Consider the following 27,777-nt stretch of genomic DNA (forward strand, 5'->3'; position numbering starts at 1 on the left):
TATTCTAATGTGAAGTCTTAATCTTTAAGTTATAAAGGTATTAAATATTATAGGTCAATAGTCATCCATGTCTGTCATACTTATAGTTAAACTAATCAGATTCTTTAGATATATAGAGATTATATTCCATATAGTTAGGTAATCTTCAACCACTTCAATGAAATGTAGAATATGGCATTTAAATAACTTAGGGATCTGTTGATATGTGACACAATTGTTCCTGGCAGTACCGATCTATTCTGAGAAAATGTTGAGCACCAAAGACACTCTACTTGAAGTTTGTTTTCTTCTGGGCAAAACTGTCTTATAGGCAAGAAACTGCCCATGTTTTGACAACTGACAAAATGTATAGTGTCCACACTGGAAAAGCAGGATACAAGAAAAGAAGACTACAAGACCTTGCCAAGACAGGTAAGATGGTTTTGAAAATCTTCCTGCCACTAAAAATGGTTTGTCAGTTACTCTAGGCATTAACCAAAGTTGGTTGCTCCAATGTTGCAAATGAGACTTAGGGTAATTGCACAGTTGGCCAGTTGTCTCTCTCATTTAATACACATTTTGGAGGCTGCTTGATTGCACTTACTGTCTACTCAAGTAACATCTTCTTTTTCAGGTCTTCAATGGGGTTAAAGACTAGATAGTCATAGTTACTTTGATCTTGTGACTTAGCCAAGTCATTTCTAATACAAGACTTACACTCCTAAGGAAAAAATAATTATTAAAATTTTAGCATATATTTCTTGATTAATATTGATTATACAGTTTGTAATTCTAATTTTATACTTGATAGCTGTTCTTAGTGTATAGAGTTTTGTATTAGGTTTACAATTGTCTTATGGAGACAAAAGGGGAGACGTTGGGGAACCTTCCTAAGCCAAAAGTCTTTGAAAGGCTGGACCAGGTTTGGCATGACCTTGGGTACTAAAATGTTGTGTGCCCATCTGCTTGCTCTCTCTTCTCTCTTATACCTGGATCTTGATTCCAATCCTGTTCCCATTCATAAAGAGGACTGTGATCTGTGAGTCCCCCCCTTTAAATAAAGAACCACCTATTGTACCCAATTTGGAGCTCTTGTGGGATTACTTTACTCATGTTCTCCTTCGGTACTCCTTCAGAATACATTGAAAAATTTCAAGGCCTTGCCATTTCCTAATACACAGAATCAAAACCAGACAAGTGTTCAGCCCTTCTTCCCCTATTGGGCTGTAAACAGTTCCAATATCCTATTCAACTTGTACTTTGCCAAACAGCTTTGGCCCATATGTGTAAGAATTAGATCCAAGAGTTTCAGACAATATGCTCCCTTGAGCTTTGTCATGTCCCATATTTTATTGTATTTGTAAATGAACGAACAATTTATGGCTTTAGTGTTGATCTCAAAGAAGAGACTGTGAACTTCCCAGTTATAGCAGATCAATTATAAGCATGGCACAATAAAAGTAATGCAACTGGGACCCACAGGCCAGAGCATGCAGAGGCTCTGGGTTGTTCTCATTATTATACAAAGGATTGATTACAAATTTACCGGGATTGTCTCATCATATAGGCCATGTTCAAATTCAGTATGGCCAGAAGATAATCTTACATCCTTCTACTGTGCAAGAAAAAGACTATTAAAAATAGATATTTTTCAATCAGTGCACTTCATATGGTAGGAATTTCTAAAGAGAAAATACTCAGGTATATAACCTAATCTAGTATAGTTGAAGGGTGGTTTCCCTTTCATTTAATCTCCCAACATCTACCCAAGGCTTAGTTAGAAGTTAAAAGCAATGTCCATAGGAGTTAAAAATGGTGTCAGAAAAGTTATAAATTTATAAAACTGTACTAAATAAGATGCTTTCCCCCAACTTAAGAAAAATAAATAAGGAAATCAGTTCCTGGGGCCAATCATTGTTAGATAACCATCTCAATGAATCTTGACAATGAACTAACAGTACTTTTTAGTCAGTTGTTCTTTAGAACCCTTTGAGGTCCACAGTAAGTGAGTAGAAAGGACAGCATGTTCCAAGATCTGACTTTCCTGGCACAAGCACAACTTCCCTGTTATGCTCATGCAACACCAGAGCACAGAAATGTTCGAGATTTGTACTTCACTAGCACACCAGTGGTCTCCACAGTCCATGGTTTACACTGGAACCATTGCTGGTCTTCTTTATTCTGTAGCTGTGGAAAAACATAATTACTTGTGTCTACCATTAGAGTAACATAAATAGTAATGATCCTCCTAAAATACTTCCCTACTCTTCTTTCAAACACCAGGAAAGTACTAATACCTTAGTATCTACATACCTTTTGATTTCCAGAATATTCTGTGGTTTAAATTATTATGAAGCCTTTTCAAGTTGACTACATTCACTTAATAATATACATGTGAGTTCCTTACACTTGTTTCCAGAGTTTAATACTTACCTAACTTTATTTTACTTTATTTTATTTTGGTGCTAGAAACTGAACCCAAAGTTAACTGCATAATAGGCAAACATTCTGTAAATTACCTACACACTTACCCCAAGATTATATATATATTAGTCCTAAATCATATTCCATTGTCTATATTATCATATGACTTATCTATTCATCTCCAAAGCACATCTGGGTCACATATATTATAGCAAATTCTGACTAACTCTATTATGGCATTAATTGTGTAAAATTTTGTGGAGTCACAAATATCTATTTATTGGATAAACATCAAGGTGTTAAAATGCCAGTTTGCTTGATGATAGTATGTTCAGTGTTTTATAAGATAGTTCCAACCTGTCTTCCAGGTAGCTGAAACATTTTGTGCACATTTCAACATAATTGTTACTGTCAGTATTATAGACTGTGATTACTTTAATATAGACAGATATAGTATTTTGTTGCTTGATTTTAATTCCTCAGAAACATATGGAATGGCAATTTTTACATGTTTCTTTGCCATCTGTGTATCTTTTTTTGGTAAAGCATCAGTGCAGGTCTTTTGATCACTTTTCAATAAGGTTGTACATGTTCTTACTGTTGCTCTTTTAAGGGTTCTTTACATAAAATATCCTTCATTAGGTGATGTGTGATTTTCCTCTGTATGTTGTGAATATTATTATTTCCCCATTATGATTGAAGATTCAGAGATCTTCAAAAGTTAGGCACCATCATCACCTTTATTCCAACAGCGGGGGCTGACTGAGAAGCAAAGGACAATGGCTCTGGGCTCTGATTGTTCTTCATGGACGGGCTCTGTGGGAGCCTTCTCAGCTTGGTCGATCACCTTCCTGGACCTGGGGGGAGTTGGGAGGACCTTGGTCTTAGCATAGAGTGGGGAACCCTGATGGCTCCTTGGCCTTGAGAGGGAGGGAGGGGAGGTATGGGTGGAGGGGAGGGGAGGGAAGGGGGAGAAGGAGGGGAGAGAAAGGGGAGAAGGAGGGGAGGGAGGGGGGAGGAGGAGGGAAGGAGATGGAAATTTTTAAATATAAAAAAAAATAAACCATGAGAAAAAAAAAAAGAATTTTAAATGTCCTTTATGACTGCTTATTAACAAAGCTTCATTGCACCTCTGTCTGAAGAATATCTCCTAAATTTTTAGATACCAGACTCCACAACTGAAACATACCTAGCTACAGTACTTTAAGCAATGGTTTTCTAATGTATGGACTATAATAAATCAACAACTTGTGGCTTGACAGTGTACAGTCATCAGCTGTGGAAAATCTTTTGTCTATGGCAACATTTAAGGTATGAATCTAGCAAAATTCCTTAAACTACAATGCTAGAATGAGAATTGTTCCCTATATCAAGAGACTGTTAGAAATTAACATTCTTACCTGTGTCATTTGCCTTGAAATATGCCTTTCCTCCCTGTTGACAGAGGTTTCTGTACCTCCCTGTCCCACAGCCATTCAGTTCCAAATAAACACACAGAGGCCTACATTAATTATAAACTGGTTGACCTATTAGTTCAGGCTTTCTTATTAACTAACTCTTACATCTTACATTAGTCCATAATTCTTGTCTGTGTTAGACACATGGCTTGGTACCTTTTATCAGTGAGTCATTCTTATCTTGCTTCCTCTGTGTCTGGGTAACAAATACAAACTAAGCCTTTGTTCTTCCCAGAATTCTTCTGTTCTGGTCTCCCCCAACTATACTTTCTACATGGTCTCCCTGCCTATACTTCCTGAGTGGCTACTTGCCAATCAGGATTTTATTAAACCAATATAACTGACAAATCTTTACAGGGTACAAGAATATTGTCCCATAACAACCCCTCCACCTTTTTATGTTCAAACAAAAACTCTGAATCTAATCTCCTTTGTTTAGGTTTCTTCTTCACCATTATCCATAACAACATATAACCAACACTCTAAACAAAGGAAAACATTCATAATCTATGTTTTAGGTATGTGGCCATAGTTTTCCAGACTACTTCCTGATGATTCAGCCTCTCTTTTCTTATGGAAACAAAAGCAAAACTTCTTCTCCAAAGTAACATATTTTTGACTTAAATTTGGAAATCAAGGAAATTTCAAGATATATATGTTAGGTTAATCCAGCAGCATTTATAAGAAAATGTCTTTTAGCAGCTGTTGCTCCTTCTTCAGCCATCAAAGAATTCAAAGACAACACAATAACATACAGTATCCAGATTCTCTGTGTATTTTCCACTTTCACATGGCTTTATTTTAAACTCTATTACTTTTATTTTTATTTTAATTTTTGTTTTTTTGAGACACGGTTTCTCTGTGTATCTTTGGCTGTACTAGAACTCGCTGTGTAGACCAAGCTGTCATTGAACTCACAGAGATCCACCTGCCACTGTCTCCCAAGTACTCAGATTAAAGACGTGTGCCACCACACCCAACTACTCCCTCTCTTATTTTAAAGGACTTTATCCTTTTTCTTTTCTCTCCTAATCCTATATATATTTTTAAACACATTCTAAGCTGTTCAGAGGGTTTAAATTTGAATCTACATTTACTGTATATTTTTTCTGACCACATGAGTCTTTAATTTGCTAAGCAATAGAACTAGGATTAAAGCCATGACTTTGATGACTGGATACATCCCATTCCTTAGCTTTCATGTCTAGCTTCATGGCAGAGATATTGGTAGGAGCCATGTTTATTGCCACAACTTTATGGAGTTTCAAGGTCCCTGCCACCACAAAGAAGCATGCTGTCAACTATTCATGAACACCAGTTAAGTATTTAGCTGCAGGGCCTCTAAAAAAGAGCTGCAAGGATTTTGCATCAAAAGCTGAGTTAGGCAGTCTCTCTTAAAAGAGATGCCTTTGCCTCTAGCAAACAGAGCTTAACTGAATAAAAAATGTTGCTACCAAGAAGCTGTGCTTAACTCTTTTTTTTTTGTTTCAAAAATTATTTTCCAAGATCTGTCAGGTTTTATTAGGATGTCTAGCTCAGAATTTCATATATTAAAGGGTTGTATATTTAGGGATAGACTCACAGATCACAGTCCTCTGCATGAACAGGGAACAGGAACAAAATCCAGCACCCAGAAGAGAGAGAGCAAACACACACTTTACCGTGGCAATTGTAGTATAATAGACCACACCAAAGTGGGCTAGTATCTTAAAGGCTATTGGCTGAAGGAGCTACCACAGCACTTTCCCCTTTTGTTTAAATAAGATGGTTCCAAACCCAATACAAAACTATATATACTATGCTAAATGTTTTAATAAACATTATACACTAAGGACTCTAAGTTTTGTATTGCAAATGGTTTGGTTAGATCATAAGAAGAAGGTAATTGTGACTATCTAATCTTCAATCCTATCAATGGGCTGAGAAGTGAGATAGTATTACCTGTACAGGCAGGAAGTAAAATCAAGCAGCTTCCAAAATGTGCAGTAAATGACAAAGACAATTGGCTAATTGAGTAGTCACCCAAAGTCTCATTTGCAATGTTGGAGCAGCCATCATTAGCTAAGGCCTAGAATAACTGACAGACCATTTTCAGAGGCAGGAAGATTTTCAGAACCATCTTAACCTGTCTTGGCAAGATGTGACAATCTTTTCCCTTGTGTCATGCCTATCCATTTCTGGATACCATGTACCTTTTCTGTGGTTGAGGTATGGGCAGTTCCTTGTCCAAAGGCTAATGGCGCCATGAAAAAAACAAACTCCAAGTGGAGTGTTTTCGATGCTCAATATTCTCTTGGGGGATAGATTGGTGCTGTCAGGAGCAATCATGTCTCATGTCAACAGAACCCTAAGTTATTTAAATGCCATGTTCTACAGATTCTTGAAATGGCTCAAGATTACCTCTCTAGACAGAATATAATGTCTATGCCTCTAAAGAACCTAATTGATCTGACAGTAAGTACAACAAATATAAACAACTATTGATCTATAATGATTAATACCTGTATAACTTAAAGACTAAAACTTCATGTCAGACTATTAAGTAATCTGAAACATTTGTGCAATAAATGAGGACAATGACTTCAAAATGTAAACAATGTATAAGTATCTTGATCAGAGGTAGGAGTAATATATAATGTAATATGAAAATCTCCTAAACAGAGGTAGAAACATGTATATATACAATCTAACATAATAACTTTGCATAGCTGTACAAATAATGTAAACAAAAATAACAAATATAATTTGAACTTGTAACAATATACAAAAACTATATCAATGTAAGTTATCCATAAATAATAGCTCACAAGTATTCACTCTATTATCCACTATTATTATTCCTTTTTTTGAACAAGCATAGTTTTCACCCCAAGCCTCTATCTAGTACAAGCAATAATTAACAACCCCTAAACAGTGTTCCTAACCATAAGGACAAACTTTTTTGGGATAGGGGTCATTGTCCTCTAGAATTGCTTCCTACTGTCATGGGGGTGATTTTCCCTTAATGAGATCCTGCAAAGGTAAAGTAATGTTTAAGTTTAAACTACAGTCTAGTATAGTTACAAACAATTTCTGAGCAGTCAGTAGGGTTTTTTTTTTTTTTTTTTTTTTTTTTTTTTTTTTTTTTTTTTTTGCAAAGTTCTTCTTTGGAGTTCTGGCCAGAACATCATGAGAAAGTGCATCATTTCAGCAACTAGTACTCAAAACACTAGTCTTATAGTAGCTCTGTCAGCATCATGATGTCATCTCAACCAGGTGGAGTTGTTGCTGCGGGACCCATCTTCTTCCTGGAACCTTCAAAGATTACTACAGGAAAAGGATCTATATAAAAATCTATTGTTCATCATGGAAACCCTAAACATTATTTATATTAAAATACATTTAATGAAGAATACAATACAGACATAGAGATAGTGATTTTTTTCCTAAAGTCTTCCTTCTGTCCCGTACCAGATGGCTCCCAATATAAGACAGAAACTCTAAATGTTCCTTTGTTCCTTTTACCAACATGCTTAGATTAAGACAAATATAGAGCCATTGTCCAACTCCAAAACCATCTCTATATATTCATATATATGTACATGTTTTGATCACCTGTCTTTACAAGTCTTATTCTTTTTTCTTGATGATTCATATTGGATAGTTATTTTATCTTCTATCAGCATCCAAACAGCTAGGGTCTCTTGAATTTTTGAAGATGTGTGTATTTTCCTGTAAAGACAAGAGTAGAACCCTGCCCCAACCCTTACAGGGCTTTCTTACCACCTGTATGATTGCCACCATTGTGGATGAGCTGTCATTTCTCTTTTTCAAGGTTTCTATTTTTCAAAGTAAATCTTTATTAATTTTTAAAGTATCCATAATTTTTCTTCTGCTGTGGAAACATGAGCAAAACCCATTCCCCAAAGTAGCACATCTCCTGGTTTCCACTGTGAGGTGAACATATCTTTGAAATATATTGGTTAATTAAATTCAGAAGTTTTTTCCATTATCTAATGCTTTTCTGCTGCTGTTGTTCCTTTCTCATTAGCATTAAGAAAATTCAAGGTTAATAAAGCATTATGCAATCTATTTCTGGGGGTATTTTCTATCCCTTTTTATTTATTCATAATATCCTTTATAGTATGATTTGATCTTTCTTTAAGTGCCTGACCAGTAGAATTATTTAGTATACCTGTAATGTGCTTTATATTATAATAAGCAAAAAAGTTTCATTTTCTTAGATACATATGCCAGACAATTGTCTGTCTTTATTTGTGCAGGAAAGACAATGATGGCCATAGCTTCTAACAAATGTATAATTCTTGAATCAGCTTTTTCCCAGCTCAATGTGGTTGCCCATTGAAAACCTGAATACATTTCTATGGTGTGATATATATATTTTAATTTACCAAATTCCATAAAGTAGAACATATCCATCTGCCAAATATCATTCCTTTGAGTGTCCTTTGGGTTACTGCCTGCAGGCAATGGTGTTTGATTATAGAAAGAGCAAGGAGGTTACCGTTAGGGTTAGGGTTAGGGTTAGGGTTAGGGCTAGGGCTAGGGTTAGGGTTAGGGTTAGGGTTAGGGTTAGGGTTAGGGTTCCTTTTGGGGTTAGGGTTAGGGTTAGGGTTAGGGCTAGGGTTAGGGTTAGGGTTAGGGTTACGGTTAGAGTTAGGGTTAGTGTTACTATTAGGGTTAGGGTTAGGGTTTAGGGTTAGGGTTAGGGTTAGCATAGGGTTAAGTTTTGTGTTAGGGTTAGGGTTACGTTTAGGGTTAGGGTTTAATGTTAATGTTAGGGTTAGGTTTAGGGTTAGAGTTAGGATTTAGGGTTATCATTAGTGTTAGGGTTAAGTTTTGGGTTAGTTTTAGGGTTTGGTTTAGTTGTAGGGTTAGCGTTAGGTTTAGGTTTAGGGTTAGGGTTATGGTTATGGTTAGGGTTAGGGTTAGGGTTAGGCTTAGGTTTAGGGTTAGGGTTTGGGTTAGGACTAGAATTAGGGTTAGGATGAGGGTTAGTGCTATGGTTATGGTTACACTAGGGTTTTGGTTAGGGCTAGGTTTAGGGTTAGTGTTCCGGTTCCGATTACGGTTAAGGTTAGGTTTAGGTTTAGGGTTAGGTTTAGGGTTATTGTAAGGGTTATGGTTAGGGTTAGGTTTAGGGTTTAGGTTTAGTGTTAGGGTTAGTGTTAGGCTTAGAGTTAGGGTTAGGTTTAGGGTTTATGGTTACTGTTAGGGTTAGGGTTTAAGGTTAAATTTAGGGTTAGGGTTACAGTTAGAATTAGGTTTTTGTTATGGTTAGGGTTTAGTGTTAGGGTTAGGGTTATGTTTAGGGTTAGGCTTAGGGTTAGGGGTTAGGGTTAGTGTTAGGGTTAGGGTTAAAAAAAAGCAAGTAAGAAGTCTCTTTATAATTTCCTTAGCTTATTGTCATCTAATAGAAAACTCTCTCTTTAAGCTTCTGCTATTGACATGATGTATTTTATGAAATTCAGAGGCCTGCAACATACTTCCAATCAATAATTACTCAATTTTCTGCATTGCCTTCTCCTAGAGGACCAGGCACACCTGTATGGGATCGGATTTGTGTTATGTATATAGGACAGAGCTTATTCCTATTTATATCTTTCTTCCACCCAGATGGATCATGAAGTCAGTTCCCTATTCTCCAGTACAGCAGTTTCAATATGCAAGACAACTCTTTCTGCATATTGTGAATCAGTAACTATATTGAAAGTTTCTTTAAAATCTTTTAGTACCATAAGAATAGCATATAATTTTGCCTTCTGGACAGAATTATAAGGGCTTTGTTCCACCTTACTTAATTCTTTTGTTTTATAATTTGCCTTCTCTGATTTATTTGTACAAATAAAATGTACAGGCTCCAGTTATTGGTGCATCATGTATAATTCAGGGAAGTATCTGAGAAGTTTCCAAGAAAGCCCATATCTCCTCTGAGTTTCCGCATGGTGCATATCACCGGGGTAAAGGCACTTGGGTAAGCTCATGAGGACTTGAAGCTGTTCTGAATTATGTAATGAGATAATATAGTGAGGAGCTGCGGGCAGGCCTGCTTTTCATCCCACCCTGCTCCTGGCTGCCTGGCTAGCTTATGCCCCAAAATAACAACACACAAACTGTATTCATTTAAACACTGCCTGGCCCATTAGTTCTAGCCTCTTATTGTCTAATTCTCACATCTTGATTAACCCAATTTTAGTAATCTGTGTAGCACCATGAGGGGTGGCTTACCGGGAAGATTCTAGCCTGGATCCATCTCAGAGAGGAGAGTCATGGCGACTGCTTGAGGCATGTGCCTGAGCCATCTACCCTTTTTCCTGTTCTGTCTACTCCACCTATCTAAATCCTGCCCTATGAAAAAGCCAAGGCAATTTCTTTATTAGCCAATGAGAGGCCTCCATCATTTCCCCTTTTTCTGTTTAAACAAAAAAGAAAGGCTTTCATTTTAACATAGTAAAATTATATATAACAAAACAGTTATCAAGCAAGAATTATAGTTACAATATTTATATCTACTCTATCTTTTATCATAACTAAGGAAAACTATAATTATCTATTTATTATTCAACTCTATCAAAGAGTCCAGAAGAATATAATATTACCTAAGTAAACAGGAAGTAAGCAACTTCCAAAACTCTAGAAATGACAGAGACAACTCGCTGCCTGGACAGTCAGACAAAGTTCCTCTGTACCGTTGAGGCATCCATCATGGGCCTTCATGCCCATAGTTTCCAGCAGACATTTCCGTGAAGCAGGAAATTTCAAAGACACTTCAGTCAGTATCTGCTGTGACCTGCAGAATGTCTCGTAGACTCTTTCATGAATCAGGAACCCCCCAAAACCATCTCACTCTTAGGCAAGTTCAGCAGTCCTCTCTCTGAGGGTTCTCTGTATCCAGTTTATGCAACAGTCCAGGCAAGAGCAGTTTCTTGACCAAATGCCTATCAAACTCCATAAGGAGTCTCTTTGATGCCCATCTTCCTTTTGAAGTAGATTGGTGCTGCCAGGAGCAGACATGTCTCATTGTCATGAAAAGCCCTAAGTTATTAAAACATTTAAATGGCATATTCTGTGGTCTTTGAAAGATATGAAGAATGCCTATCTGAAATATATCTATGTACATCTAGAAAATCTAATTAACATGACTACAAGTTTGACTAATATTGATGACTATCCATTAACAACCTATATACATTACATTTTTAAATGAACTACACCATCACAATACCTTAATCAGTATCAGAAATATATATACATATAACAAAGTTGACCTTAAATTTATATCAACACAGCAAAAATTTATACCAATGTAAATTATTCATATCTATATCATATCCCCCTTTAAATGTAAAAGAACATTTATAAACAATATTTGGGAACATGGGCACAGTTATTTCTCTCCAAACTGCTTCCTGTTGAATGGGGACACTGTTAATCAGATCTTTCATGGTGTAACCTGTGTGCCAGGTTCATCTCAGTCATCAGTTGGGTGAAGTAATTTTCTGAAGGTGTTCATAGCAACCTTTCAGGAGGGCGTGGTCTATCATACCATATTGGGATAGAAGCAATCCACAGGGTCTCATTTTCAGTAAAAACAAAAGAAGAATCTCTTTTCCACAGTATCATATCCTTAGACCCAAATTCTGAAGTCAAGGTATTTTCAAAATATCTATCTTGGATTAGTTCAGCAGCATTTGTAAACCAGTATCTTTTAGCAGCTGTTGCTCCTTCCTCAGCATTCAAACAATTCAAAGAGAGAATAATAGAATACAGTATCAAGATTCCCTGTGTATTTTCCATCTTTGTGCGGCTTTGTTTTAACCTCTATTTCATTTATTTTTACTTTTATTATTTGAGACAGGTTCTCTGTATATCTTTGTCCTGAAATAACTCTGTAGACCAAGCTGTTCTTGAACTCACAGAGGTCCAGTTGCCTCAGCCTGGGATTAAAGGTGTGTGCTACAACACCTTGAACTCACAGAGATCTGTCTGTCTCTGCCTCCCAGGCATTGGGATTAAAGGTGTGTGCTACCACACCTTGAAGTCACAGAGGTCAATCTACCTCTGCCTCTTGAAGTCTCAGAGGTCAATTTACCTTGCCTCCCAAGTCTTGGGATTAAAGGTGTGTACCACCACACCCTAGCTACTTCCTTTTTTTTTTACTTTTAAGAACTTTAACCTTTAGCCTGCACATATTTTTAACACATAGTAAACCATTTAGATGTTTTCTTCAACTTTGAATCTTTCTTTTACTGTATATCTCTCTTTTTGTGACCATATGAGTCTTTAATTTACCAAGCAATATCGGTAGGACTAAAGCCATGGCTTTGACAGCTAGATCCAGCTCATTCCTTAGCTTTCTGCGATTCCAGCCTTGTGGCTGAGATACCAGCCAGAGCCATATTCATTGCCACAACTCTACAGTGTTTCAAGGTCCTTGCCAGCAAGCAAGCTGCAACAGTGTTAACAACACTCAAAAGCTCCATAGTCAGGACCGCCTGCTTGAAAGAGTCAGAGTTTGCCCTGGCAGGATGGCACAGAAACCCGGCATTTTATAATGGCACAGCTTTTTCCCTGCTATGGCTGAAAACCTAAAAGCATGCGTTCAGCTTTTCATCAACAGCTTTTAAGTGTTTTGTGGCAAGACCTCTTAAAAGAGCTGCAGGGTTTTGCAGCTAAAGCTGAGTCAGGAAGCCTCTCTTAGATGAGAGTGTTTGCTTGCCTCTAGCAAGCAGAGCATACCCGAGAAATTGCTGCTACCAAGAAGACATGCTTTATTCTATTCTTTCCCAAGCTTTTTCAAGCTTTCTGTGGATTCAGTTATCCACATTGGTGCCATTTTGTAGTGAGGGGCTGCAAGCAGGCCTGCTTTTCATCCCACCCTGCTCCTGGCCACCTGGCTAGCTTATGCCCCGAAATAACAACATACAAACTGTATTCATTTAAACATTCCAGCCTCTTATTGTCTAATTCTCACATCTTGATTAACCCAATTTTAGAAATCTGTATAGCACCATGAAGGGTGGCTTACTGAGAAGATTCTAGCCTGCATCCATCTCAGAGAGGAGAGTCATGGCAACTGCTTGAGGCATGTGCCTGAGCCTTCTTCCTGTTCTGTCTACTCCACCTATCTAAATCCTGCCCTATGAAAAAGCCAAGGCAGTTCTTTATTAGCCAATGAGAGGCCTCCATCAAGATAACATAATGAACTGTGGCTGATCTATAGCAAGAAAAGCCAAGGCACAAGAATTTTATATGAACTGCTGGCTTTGAGCACAGTCTGTGGCTGAGGTAAGCTGAGCCAGGCTTGCTCCAAGCCTGGTGGTGTGCCCAGAGCCAGTGTTTCTAAAACCAAATGGTGGGTACCAAATGATGATGGAAGTCACAAAATAATCCCACACCAGTTCAGAATTAAGAATAATAAAAGGGTTATTTATTTAAGGGGAAAATTTATAGATCACTGTCCTAGATAACAGTCCCCTGCACGAACAGTAAGAAATGGGAGCCGGAAGCAAGAGAGGAGGTTCATGTTTACAGCTGCTTTTACAGTTTAAGAGAGTGCACCAAAGTGGGATGGTATCTTAAAGGCTATTGGCTGAAGGAGCAGAATATGCTTCCACAGCATAGCACTATCAGCATTATGGCATCATATTGACCAGGTGGAGTCATTATTGTGAGACCCCATCTTAGTCCTGGAAACTTCATAGATTACTGCAGGAAAATCTACTGTTCATTGTGAAAAACTTAAACATTATTCATATAGACATAAATTCAATGAAAGGTATGGTATAGAAAAATAGGCATGTAGAAAAATAAAATATTTCCATAAAATCTATCTTCTTTCTGTCCCATACCAGATGGCTCCTGACAAGAAACAGAAACTCTAAATTTTTCTTTTAACAAAATGCTCGGATTTAGAGAAGGATGTCCATTGTATAACTCCAAAGTCAGCTTTATTTATAAACATATATATATATATATATATATATATATATATATATATATATAGACAGAGAGAGAGAGAGAGAGGTCATCTGAGGAGATGACCTGTCCTTATAAGCCATATTCCTTTTTGCTTGGTGATTCTTTCTAGGTAGTTATTTTTTTCCTCTTTAGGCAGCCAAATGTCCAAGATCTTTGATTTTTTGAAGATGTATGTTTTCCTGTAAAGATAAGAACAGAACCATGCCTGTATGGTTGTCACCTTTGTGGATGAGCTTTCTCAAGAGGTTTCTCTTTTTCAAACCAAATCTTCATTTATTTTTATGGTATCCATAGTTTTTCTTCTCCTGTGGAAATAAGAACAAAAACCCTTCCCCAGTGAAGCACATTTCCTGGTTTCCATTGTGAGGTCAGCACATCCCTCAAATTCACCAGCTAATTTAATTTAGAAGTTTTTTCTATTATTCAATATCTCTCTACTGACATTGTTCTTTCCTCATTAGCATTAATGAAATTCAAGGTTATTAAAGCATTATGCAATTTATTTCTGGGGGTATTTTTCCATCCCTTTCTGTTTGTTTAGCATTTTCTTTATAGTTTGATTTAATCTTTCCATAGCTGGCTGATCTGTAGAATTACTTGGTAAATCTGTAATATTTTTTATATTATAATAAGCAAAACAAGTTTTATTTTCTTAGACACATATGCTAGACCATTGTCTATCATATTTGTGCAGGTATACCCATGATGGCCATAACTTTTAATAAATGCACAATTACTGAATCAGCCTTTTCTGAGCTCCAGGCAGTTGCCCATTGAAAACCTGAATACATGTCTATGGTGTGATGTACATATTACAATCTTCAAAATTTTGTAAAGTGGAACATATCCATCTGCCAGATTTTATTCTGAGGCCTTCAGCACATTCTCAAATTATAAATAATCAATTTATGCATTACCTTATTCCAGAGGATCTGGTAGATCTGTATGGGATCAGATATGTGTTATATATGTAGGACAAAGCCTATTCCTGATTATATATTGAACTTGAGAAAATAGTGCAGTCATCTCTGTATCATCTGTTATAAATTTAGTGGTTTTAATATGCAAGACAACTAGCTCTGCATATTGCAAATCAGTAACTATATTGAGAGGATCTATAAAATCCCTTAGTATCAGGATAATAGCATATAATTAAGGTGCTTTGTTCCACCTTAATTTGTAGAGATGGGAGTTGTGTTCCCGCCTGGCTCCCAGCTGCCTGGCTAGCTTTACATCTGAAATAATTACACAGAAACTGTATTCTTTTAAACACTGTCTGGACCATTAGTTTTAGCCTCTTATTGGCTAATTTTTATATCTTGTTTTAACCCATATTTAGTAATCTGTATAGCACCACGAGATGGTATCTTACAGGGAAGGATATTAGCCTGCATCCATCTTGGAGAGAAGAGCTATGGCTCTGCTTGAGGCGTCTGCCTGACTTTGCTTTCTTTCTCCCACAATTTTGTTCTGTCTACTCTGCCTACCTAATTTTCTGTCCTATTAAAGGGCCAAGGCAGTCTCTTTATTAACCAATGAGAGTAACACATAGATGACCGTCCTCCATCATTAATTAATTCTTCTGATTTGTAAACTGCCTTTCCTGATTTATTTGCATTGGTATAAAATTTATGGACCCCAGTTATTGGTGCATCCAGTATTATCCCAGGAAGAATGCAAAAAGTTCCCTTTATAAAGTTGTCTATCACTTTGGGAATAATTGTTATTAATTTCTTCCAAAAAATTAGCACAAGTTCTTTGCCACCATTCATTGCCTACCCATAATTTTTTTAAAATATCATCAGTAGTAAAGGGCACTAAAGTCTTTCTTGGGTCTCTTCCTGCTAGTTGACAAAGTCACAATTTTCCTTTTAAAATTTATTCACAGACTTTTTCCACATAAAATTTTAATTGTTTTGCTTGGTTTATGTGGTAAAATATCCATTTTAAAATATCATCTTCCCTCTGCATTAAAATTCTTGTATGAAAAATTCTGGAAGGCAGTATGACTAGAATATAATTAAGATTTAGATTCACCATATCTACATGTATCTCCTGTATTTCCACTTCAACAACCATCAATTCTTTTTCTGCTTAAGGTGACAATTTGGGGGGGGGGTGATTATTTTAGTCTTTTTCACCATATAAGGTTTTGTTTAAAAGAATTATTAGATCAGTTGTTTTCTCAACAGCTGGTCAGAGACTGGAAATATCTCCTAAGAATCTTTAAAAGTCATTAAGAGTCCAAAATTTGGTATCTCCTAATTTGTGCCATTTGTGTTATAGTTTTTTGTAAAACTATTTTATAACCTAGATAATTGACAGAATATCTTCTTTGTATTGTTTTCAGGAGCAATTTGTAATCCTCATTTAGGCAAAACTTTCTTTACTTCTTCAAACATATTTTCTAAAATATCTGCATTTCAGTCAGATAACAAAATGTCATCCATGAAATGGTAAATTATAGACTTGGGAAATTATTTACATATTATTTCTAATGGCTGACTTACAAAGCATTGGCATAGTCTAAGGCTATTGAGCATTCCCTGTGGAAGGATAGTCCATTGGTGTCTCTTAGTAGGCTTAGAATTATTATAAGGAGGCACTGTGAAGGCAAATTTTTCTCTCTTCTTTTTCTTGTAAAAGTATTGTGAAAATATAATCTTTTAAATCAATAACTATGGGAGGCCATCCTTTTTGTAATAACAAAAGGCAGAGGAATTCCAGATTGTAAAGTTCCCATAGGTTGAATAACCTTGTTGACAACTCTTAGATAAGTCACCATTCTCCATTTTCCAGATTTCTTTTTAATAACAATTACAGGAGAATTCTAAGGGCTGGTTGCTTCTTTAATATGTTGAGTATCTAGTTGCTCCTGTACCAGCTGTTCTAATGCTGCAGTTTCTCTTTTGTTAAAGGCTATTCTTTAACCCATTTTGGCAGTGTCATTAGTACCTATGAAGGTTTGCTAGTTGTTTTGTCTTCTTGTACAGCCTGAATTTCTGGTGACTTTTGTTTATAATATCTTATTACATCCCTGCCAGAAACATGATTTTTCAGGACTGCAGGAATGTTAATTTGGGTATTCCACTACTGCAAAATTTATGTATTCCATAAATTCACTGAAAAATTAGCTACATATGGCCTCAGCCTTTTTATCTGTCTTTCTCCCCCTATGTATTTAACCCATCTCATGCTTTATTTCATTTAAGATGGGGTTCTAATTCCTAGAAATTGATTATCTACCTTTTGAAGAGGCCAATTCAGAATGCCAAGATTCTGGAGGAATGATACTCACACCCATGTCTAGTAATCCCTCAATTACAATGTCATTTTTAAGAACTTTTAGTTTTGGTCTTTGATCATTTATAGAAGTCTGCCAAAATATGCATTTACTATTTCCTAATGGAGTTTTTGATTCATCCTCCATGTTTACTCCATCCAGACCAGTATGTTGGGTTGTTTTTTTTTTTTTTTTTTTTTTTTACAGTAGGCACTGAACTAATTAATTTTCCTGGTGACATATTTCTCCACAGTGACTGGGAATGACTGGACCTTGTTTAACATGAAGGCCTACATGAATCCCCACAAGGAGTTTTCCAGTTTTCCAACAATACTGAGTTGCCTTGTCTCTCCTTTAACAACCTACATTCATTGGTCTATGAGCCTTTGCCATACCTTCTACATATACCAGAAGTGTGATTCCTCCTATTCTTGCCATGCCTAAAGAAGATATTATTACTAGGAATTCCTTGTCTACAGTCCCTTCTCAGATGTATACCACAATTAAACCATTTGGAATTTTGGTGCTTCTTCATACCATTAGAAATCACTTCTCTTACCCAAGCCTCAGTACTATAGACAAATGTCTCAACATGCATTATATGCAAGATCCATTCACCTATTGGTGCAGATCTGATGTTTAAAGGCCCAAGGATCTTTTTGCTTTCAAAGTTGGCATTTTCAAAAGCTAAAAATTTAATAAGTACAGGTCTAGCTTCTGAGTGTGTTACTCCTACTTGTACAGCCTTAGTTAATCTTTGTAAAAAGTCACTAAAGGGTTCCCTTGGGACCCTTTTAACTCTAATATATGATTTAATTCTCTTTCCTAATTCCTGAATCCTGTCCCAACATAAATCTGCTGTGCTACATAGGCACAAGGTGAAGTTGTAATAGAGAGCCTGGTCCTGAGGATCAGAGTAATGACCATCACCAAGAATTTGATCTTGGGAAATCTCAACTTGTTATTCTAAATTTTTTTTGCCTCTTCACTCCAATAATACTTCCAAAACAGCTGAAGTCCATCTTCTAGGATTGCTGAGATTAATTGAAGCCAGTTGTGTGGAGATGGCTTATTGCTTGAAGCCCACATTTTTACCATTTCCCTAACAAAAGGTGATTGCAGGCCATAAAATACTGTTGCTTGTTTAATTCCTTTTAGATTGCTCATACATATTGGCTTCCATGTACATTCTTTGACTACCCCAGGGTACTTTGTGCCAGATGATTTTTCCAAGGAAATTACCAGACATGCAATTAAAACTCTGAGTAAGTTATCCCAGGGTCTGGCACTTACTGATGATGTTAAATCCTACCCTTGTACATTTTGTCCCTGCTCATCAGTTTTGATAAATTCCTCAAACTTTTAAAATCATTTTACTTTTGCCTTTTGTAAAGTCTGAATCTTCTGTTCAGTGTTCGAAGGTATGAAACTTGTCCAGTAATGATAATGTCTCATTTTTGGACATAATTTTGATGGTGTACATGTTACCTTCCTGGAGAGATACCTTATCTATTAATCTATTATAACTTTTCAACAAATTCTGATTACTAAATTCAAATAAAAATTATTTCAGATAATTCTGTCAAATTGATGATATTCCTCTCCATAGTATTGATCTTCTCAATTAGCTGTTCATTATTAGTCTATAAAGAATGTAATATTTTTAAAAGTGCCTCACTCTTGGACCTGTTATCAAATCATTTTCTTAATGAGAAACTATGAAAAACAAAACTAATTACTAAAATTAAATAAATTGTCTGCCATCGTATAACTTTCAAATTTATTAATTTACTTACCACCATTAGATTTCAGTACATTTTTGTAGGTGTAATAATCTTTATTTACCAGTAGGTGTCATGTTTGCAGCCATATAGGGGGAGATGTGACCAGTGGCACATGGGACTGTTAGCGCTGCTTTGTTTCCACATTTGGTTCCACTTTGGTTGGTGCCTGGTTAAATACTAACAAATATATTTTGCTTGACAAATTTAGAGCAATTAAATACATTCCATACATGGAGCAACGAGCCCAGAGCTTACAAGCAGGAAACACAAACCAGAATTTGCACAGCAGGGAATGTGACAGGCAGGGGGAAGCATATATAAGCCTGGAAAATTGCCAAGTCACAGCATTGTAGCTCCTCTGTGGCTGTGGCGTGACTTGGAAAAATCCACTAAGTAGATAAAATCAAGCCAGGTAGGCGAGGGTGGGAGACATTGTGGGTCATAGACAATTTAGTTCTGTTTTGGCGTATCCTTATAAGTATAGGGTTGAGATTCGCGTGGGTACCAGATGAAGGTGGAAGTTACAAAATAATCCCACACTAGCTCAGAATTGCATATAATATATGGTTATTTATTTAAGGGGTAGACTCACAGATCACAGTCCTAGATGAGAGTCCACAGCATAAAGGGGAACAGGAACCAAATCCAGCAGCTGGTAGTAAGATCCTTTACCTTGGCAATTATATTATAAGATGCCATGCCTAAGTGGACTGGTTTCTTAAAGGCTATTGGCTGAAGAAGCTCCCACAGCACCTTCCTGTCCATAAATTAGAGACCTCAGGCTATTAGGCAGTACAGTCCAAGATTTTTGGTGGTGAATAAACACACTCTAGCCACACATCCTACTATACCCAATTTGTATACTAATTACCTTCCACCAAGCCTGAGTTCTAAACAAACCTGAATCTCAAGGATGCTTTCTTCTCCATTCCTCTGATGCCAGCAGGCCAGCCTACATTTGGCCTTGACTGATTCAATACTCAATGATACTAGTTAGCTACCTGAACATGAGTACTCCAAGGGTTCAAAAATTTACAGAGTACACTCTGGGAAAACTTTACAAAAAGGCTTAATGGGATTCACGATGTATTGTCTTAATTCTATTTGGCTCCATCACATAGATGCTCTCCTATTAGCAACATGCAACACTGTCATATGGTTAACGAACACAAAGACTTGCTCCAAGCACTGAGATTTTGTGTCTCTGCTAAAAACGCTCAGTTTTGCCAAATGAAAATCTTCTATGATCCAAGCTCTCTCAAGTTAGGAGACCTCGCAGTGCTGCTAGGAAGGATGCTATCATCGGGATCACCAAAACCCAAACCAAAAATCAGGTACACAAATTCCTGGGTGCAATGGGATATGGTAGGCTCTAGATTCCTGATTTTTCTGAAGTACCCCAGCCCCTTTATTATACCATTTTTGAAGACCAGCCTTTATAGTGGACTAAAACAGTTGGGAAACTTTCCAGTACTAAAGCAGTCTCTAAGCTATTCTGTCTTTAAATTCATTATATCTGGACATTGCAAAGGATGTTTTGACCCTGGGACCGTGGAAGAGGCCTGTAGCCGATCTGTTAAAGCATCTGATCTCAAGGACTTTCCACTGGCCATCTTGTTTGTGTATCATAGCTATATCCTCTATACTAATACAGAAAGATGACAAAATTAATCTGGACCAGAACCTGAATTTAATGGCTCCTTGTGTGGTGGAAACTCTCCTAAGAAAAACAAATGGCTAGTGGATGTCAAATGCCCACATTAGTCAGTGTCAGAGTCTGTTGCTTAATCATCCTACATCTCGCTTTTGGTTGTGTACATAGTCTCAAATCTGAGACATTGATGCCTGATGACAACCTTGAGGTCTCTGAGGCTCCATGACTGTAATAATTTGCTGGACATTTCTTTTTTCAGCCACCTAGACCTTCAAGACATTCCTCTGTCTGAGGCAGAGAACCATTTGTTTGCTGATGAAAGCACCCTAGTCATCAATGAAATCAGGAGAGCTGGAGCAGCAGTAGCTACCAGATGAGCAGAAACCTTGGTACAAAGCACATGTGCCCAGAACACAGAACTAATTGCTGTTGTTCAATCTCTATGTTGGGGAAAAGACAATAGAGTAAACATTTATAGAAATAGCAGGTTTTCATCTTCATGCCATTATTTATAAGGAAACCTACTAATTGCAAAAAATGCCTTAGAAACAAAAAACATCTCTCTTTAATTAATCTGACATCCTAAGGAGATGTTGTTATTCATTGCAATGGAATCAAACAGTTAGCATACCTGAAGCCCAAAGAAATTGAAGAGCAGATCAGGCAGCTTGACGAACAATAAATAAGTTTGTGGATCTTTTTCTTTCTTGTCTATTGTTTTCCTGCTCCATAGCTCTCTCCCCAACCCATCAATTCCTAGAAAGAAGAGGACAATACCCACTCCCAGGGTGTAAAACAAGATAGAAATTATTGTCAGACTCAAGAATTATCTTCCCTGTGGCTCTTAGATGTCTTTTGGATCATCAACTGCACAGACTGCCCATCTGAGTGCCACCATACTGAATGAGTTATTATTTTGCTGATAACAGATTCTACAACTCTGAGAGATGACCACTCAGGCTTCCTGTAAATGTCTTTCCTGTACACAGGCCAACCAAAGATTAGGGTGAAAAAGAATCCATGTTGTTAGTCTGAGGGAACTAGCCATTGATAAAACATGTAAAGTTGAGTTCACAGGGATGAAACCTCCTCATGCTATGTATAAGTATCTGTAAATGTTTGTGATCCCTTCTCAAGATGGATAAAAGAAAGCCTGATACCCAGAGTAAGACTGCTTTTACAGTTTTTAAAACTCTCTTACAAGAGATTATTTATAAATTCAGGCTATCCCTGTCAATTGGATCAGATAATGGACCTGTCTTTACTTCATCTGTCTTTATCTTCATCTCTATCTCAACTGGTCAAGAAGCCCTTAAATGAAACCTGGAAGTTCCACTGTGGCTACTGACTTCAGAGCTTTGGACAGGTTGAATGCATGAACTGGACCATTAGGCCCACTCTCTAAACTGGTAAAAATTGTCCAAAACTTTTACCACTGGCTCTTACTGTGGCAAGATATACTCTTTACAAGACAGGATTCACCCTTTATGATTGATGATTACTTTTCTCCTCCAGTAGCATGCATTGTAACTTCTAGCAGTATTAAAGTTACCTGTAGGAACAAAACTCTAAGATCAGTACCAGCTCTACTCCCACATAATCTATCACTCAAGTACATGGTTACTGTTGTCTAGGGGGCAGTATCCAGCAGCACAGGGTTTTGAATCCACAAAGTTAATGTAACTAAGACTTTTCTATCTGAGGGGGTTTAAAGAAAAAAATACACTCACACACTCTCTGTATGGATTTCTTCTTTATTTTCTTTTCTCCCTCATCCATTCTGTGTTCATTCTCTCTTCTTTCTACTATATATTTTTTTCTTTAGCTTATATACTCCAATAAAGCTTTTCAGGCAATATAGGAATTACAATGTTGTTGTACTGTCTTTCAAGTGAATGATTACAATGAACATAAAACAAAGAGTAAAACATGACAGATTTTTTTTCTGTATCTCTTATATGATTAAACATTTTACAGTCTACTAGCAAAAAAAAAAAAAAACATATTATCCCAAACACATACATTCTTACAATCTATAACAACTTGTTTTAGATTAACTGTGTGGAAAAACAAGGTTTTCTTGTCAGGTTTTTTAGTTGAAAATTGAATTTTGTAGTTACAAAGATAGGGCCAATTACTTTATTATTTATTTTAAAAGTTAATCTTATAAGAAATCTTAAAGGAATCATAAACCTAAACTTTTATATATGGAAAGGAATCAGTCAGCTCTACTTTAAATCGTTAGGTTCATACCCATTCTTTAAGAGCATTTTATATCAGAAGATTTAAAGAAAAAAATATGTATAATGAATTAATTGTCATCTTTGGTCATCAACCAATCCTAGCAAGAAAGGTATGTCAAGTCAATAATACTTGGACTGCTTTGTTCTTGCTTCCTGACTTAAGCAAGTTCTGCCTTCAGCCATATGCCTTTCTAAAACTTTAGATTTTCTTCTTGGGTTTCTTTTTTTTTTTTCATCTGAAAGCTATTTAACAAAAACATGTAACATGAATGGGGGGGCTGCTTGTTGGGGATTCTGTCCCACCTGGTACCCCACAGCTGGCAAGCCCCAAAGACAATCACACAGAGATCTCTATAAGTTATAAGCTGATTGGCCCATCAGCTCTGGCTACATATTTGCTCATGTAGCTTATATTAACCCTATTCTGATCTGTTTTTGTCATATGGCTTGGTACCTTTTTCAGCTGGCAGGTCACATTCTGCTTCCTTGGTGGTCTGCACAGGACTGAAAGGAATCAACTTCCTCCTTTCCAGAATTCTCCTGTTCTTATTGCATCACCTCTACTTCCTGTCTGTATTTTCTGTTTATACGTCCTGCCTGGCCAATCAGCATTTATTTAAAACATGATTGACAGAATACAGACAATTATTCCATACCACTTCCCTCTCTTTAAAAAAAACAAAGTAAAATATCATAGTCCATTTCTTTAGGAATGTAGGTATAGTATTCCAGGCTACTTCCAGCTGGTTGGGGGCACTGATAATCTTATGGGGACGTAAAGAAAATTTAGAGTTATTATCAAGTCCTGACTGAAGTATCCTATGAGTCTTGATCATCTCAGGCAGCAGTCTTGAACCTGTTCTGGATGAAGAACTCAGACATCTGGGCCATCTATTCCTGCTGGAGATTTCTCAGGTGGTCTTCCTTGATCAAAGCTGATTTTTCTTAACTCTGAATAAATCCACAGCCTCTCATTTTCTGTGGAAACAAAAGCAAAATCTCTTCTCAAAAGTAATATACCTTTCAACATCAATTTTGAAGTCAAAGTATTTTCAAAATACCTATCTTACATTAATTTTGCCAAAAACATCTTAGTCTAACTTCGTTGTTTTCAAACCTTGTTTCAGCTGTCATGTACTCCAAAACCTGTGAACATATCACCCGACATTAAGGTTCAAATAATTTAAACAAGCTGGGATACTGGGACTCAATTGTTAATCATTAACTTGAGATAAAATCTATGTAGATCCTTAAGTGAAACTCACAGATCATTTCTGAGAAACATATCCTTTCATTTAGTTTTATTGTTCAAAGCTCTTTGTAGGCTATCATTATTGTTATCAATTTAAACAGTGCAGTTAAGGAGGAATCATCTTCTTGACAATCCACAGATAAAAATGCCCAGTAGAATGGCAAGTTTCCAAAAGATAAACACACTATTATCAAAGACAGTGGATATTTCCCCACATCCACTCACACCATGCTAGATAACAGAGGAATACTGTAATAACAAGCATGTAAAGGCACAACAAAAGCAAAAGATATTATGGGGTCTGTAGTCCAGTGGTCTGGCCTAAACAAGCTTCACCTGGCAGAGAGTTGCCTCTTTTGGGCCAACTCCATGAACTTCAATTGTTACCTGCTGCTCCTCCGCCACTGTCATTGGCACATGGTGCCTTGAGTAATTGGGTCTTACCATGAAGTCCTATGATGTAGGTGGGTCTTCTGTTTTGTGCTGATTTCATTGGTTAATAAAGAAACTGCCTTGGCCATTTGATAGACCAGCCCTTAGGTGGGTGGAGTAGACAGAACAGAATGTTGGGAGGAAGAGGGAAGTGAGGCAATTGCCATGCCTGTCTTCTCTGGGTCAGACGCCATGAAGCCAGCCACCAGGTCAGACATGCTGAATCTTTCCTGTTAAGCCACCACCTCGTGGTGCTACACACATTAATAGAAATGGGTTAATCAAGATGTGAGAGTTAGCTAATAAGAGGATGTAACTAATGGGCCAGGCAGTATTTAAATGAATACAATCTGTGTGTTGTTATTTCAGGTGTAAAGCTAGCCACGAGGGAGTCGGGCGGGATGAAAAGCAGGCCTGCCCACAGCTCATTCTACAGAATGGTGCCCACTGAGCATCACATCAGTACAGTCCTAGAGGGTAACAATGAGCAATGTCAATATCAAGTAATATATACAGTGACCTGTGAGATCTCAAGAACTCAAAAAGTGGTAAACTTTTGGAAAATTTTTCAGCTTATCTAAATTTTTCAATTCCCAAGATATTTTAGTTCCCTAAAATACAGCTGTAGTCTAATTAGCCAATTAGTTTTATCATCCACTAAAACTGTCTCCAGAAAACTGCTTTAGTCAGCACTCACTACAATCATGTGTGATCTAAACATTCTCTAAACATCCAGGACTCTCTATTCTGACATTAATGGGCCTTGGTTAGCATTTGTCTGTTACTTCAATGTCAAGATTTTGAGCTCAGGAACTGTGATATGTCCTTGCACATTCTATCATAACAAACAAGCTGGATGAGAAGGAGAGTTGTTAGAAATGATACCCATGGAATGTAGGAAAAGTTGGAAATATAAATGAGTTTTTGCTTATGCAATGAGGCTGGCTCTAGGGAAATTCTGAAATACACCAGGCTTTTTTTTCATTTTCTATAGTTTCTCAATAAAGATCTACTATGCTAACAAACTTTCTGATTAAGAAACAGTATGTTTCTCTCCTTTTTTTTTTTTTTTTTTTTTTTTTTTTTTTTTTTTAGAGCCTGTCCTGGAACTAGCTCTTGTAGACCAGGCTGGCCTCGAACTCACAGAGATCCGCCTGCCTCTGCCTCCCGAGTGCTGGGATTAAAGGCGTGCGCCACCACTGCCTGGCCAGTATGTTTCTCTATAAGCTAAATAGGCCCATAAATCATTTTTTTTCCTTTTTCACCATTAGAACTGATATTTTCTGTGCTTCTTTCTTTTAGCTTCCTTGTTTTGGGGGTACAACTTTAAGAAATTTTGGGTGCATTAATACATTAGCTCTCTAAACTATGGATCTCCCTTATGAAAACCCTTATGTAATCAGCTCAACATATAAACCTTATAAAGCTTCTTAGATCACTAATAAGTCACTGTGATTGTACACAGGATGTTTGGACAGACAAATTTGTCCATTTATCTAACAATTCAAATACAACTTAGTGACGATACAAACTGCTCTGTGTATAATATGTTGGCCCTTTACATTGTACAAGCTGCATAAGCACACCACAAGCCTGTAAGCAAGTGAGCAGCCATTCAGTTTTTCTGTGTTTTAAGAGGACATATAAATTTTTCTACTCTAACTCTAAGTTCCTTTTAGTTCAACTGGTGATAAATAGCCCTTAAAATGCTAAATATTTGACTGATTTACATTTTATAAAAGATAATAGGTAAGAAGATCACATTTGATAGTGTGTACAAGAAAAAAATATGTGAATCCGACCCCAGATGATAATGACATAACAGAATGAGAAATATTTTCAAATTTTCTTCAAATAAAATTTTGTCTGTCTTAATTTAGTGTCATCCAAATACTTACATATTTTTCAGATGTTTGAAAATCAAGAAACTTTGATCTCAGCCATGTTTCTTTTTTCTTTTATTTTTTGAGACTTTATGATTTTTATTAGTTTTTTTCAAGAAAATTTATAGCTCTTGTAACTTTTTGGAATGATACACTAATGGAAATTCGAATGGTAAAGTGTCAGTATTGCCTTGGCCTTTACAGAACCTCGTGGCAATAAACTCAGGAGCTAAACTTTTATTCTTCCCTATTTAATTTCAAGCCTGTGGGGGAAATGGGCTACCTCAATTAAAATTATCAAGATTCAGATGAGTCTTTAAAGGGACACTGGATATTTCTAACCTCTGCATGCTTTTCAATAAAGGTAATACACCTTTATGCCACTTGTAATCCTGTTCATGATGCACACTCTAACTGGCAACAGTTTGCTGACAAGGACTGCAGACTGCACATTTCACATGTCTGTCACCATTAAAAATTTATGTATGGAGGAGATTTAATTTCATTAATAAAAACAGGGTAGGGCTGAAGATGCCAGCTCCTAACTTCTCATTTTCTAATACAGCTGCCTCCATTTGAACTGAAATTTAAACTAGACCTCAGACACGGAACTGTGGCATTGTCACACAAAGGATGTTGTAAATTATGTATAGCAAGTTTTTAAGCACATTAACATCTAGAACAAGCTGTCCTCATGTTAACTGGCCTGGCTTTGTTCTTGATGGTGGAAAAATCTCACTTTAACTGCCCTCTAATTTGTTGCAAAATGCTGCTACACCAGCAGCTGCATTGGCACAGGATTAAACACACAGGAAAACATTATTTTCCACGCAAATTATCAACAATGCCAAAAGCCACAAAATCCTATTTTCAACTTTTTTCTCCTTTACCACCCCCCCTTTTTTTTTCATTTTCGTTCTTCTATAGAACAGCCTGTAACGAATTCCATCTCAGTGGGATCTTTTCAAGATTTCCCCTGTTCATGTAAACATGCAGAGTAGGTACTCATACTATTTTTGATAAAAGACATTTCAAGTGGAGCAAAGGGAAATGTCAATTTCACATACAGTAAGTGTTGGTGAATGAAGTCTCCTGAGAAGCATTCCAGCCATGTACTTCAGGGGCTGATTCAAAAAATTGCAGAAGGATATGCATGCACCAAGCATCCCTCAGTTCTAATCTTATTCTGACTACAGCTGTTTCCATGCAGCAGATAAACATTTGCTTGATCGTTGCTTCAGACAGGAATTTCTAAGTGATGTCAGCAGATGACTGCTGAAATAAAAACTGGGCTGCCTCCATTGTCATTCTCATTCTGAATGCTTTTTTCAGTTGACTTTATTTTTTACTTATAATTACATTTGTTAGGAAATACCAGGAAGGTCTTTAATTGTCTTTACTCTGA

Source organism: Arvicola amphibius, chromosome 6, assembly GCF_903992535.2.
Source record: "Arvicola amphibius chromosome 6, mArvAmp1.2, whole genome shotgun sequence".
Taxonomy (NCBI): domain Eukaryota; kingdom Metazoa; phylum Chordata; class Mammalia; order Rodentia; family Cricetidae; genus Arvicola; species Arvicola amphibius.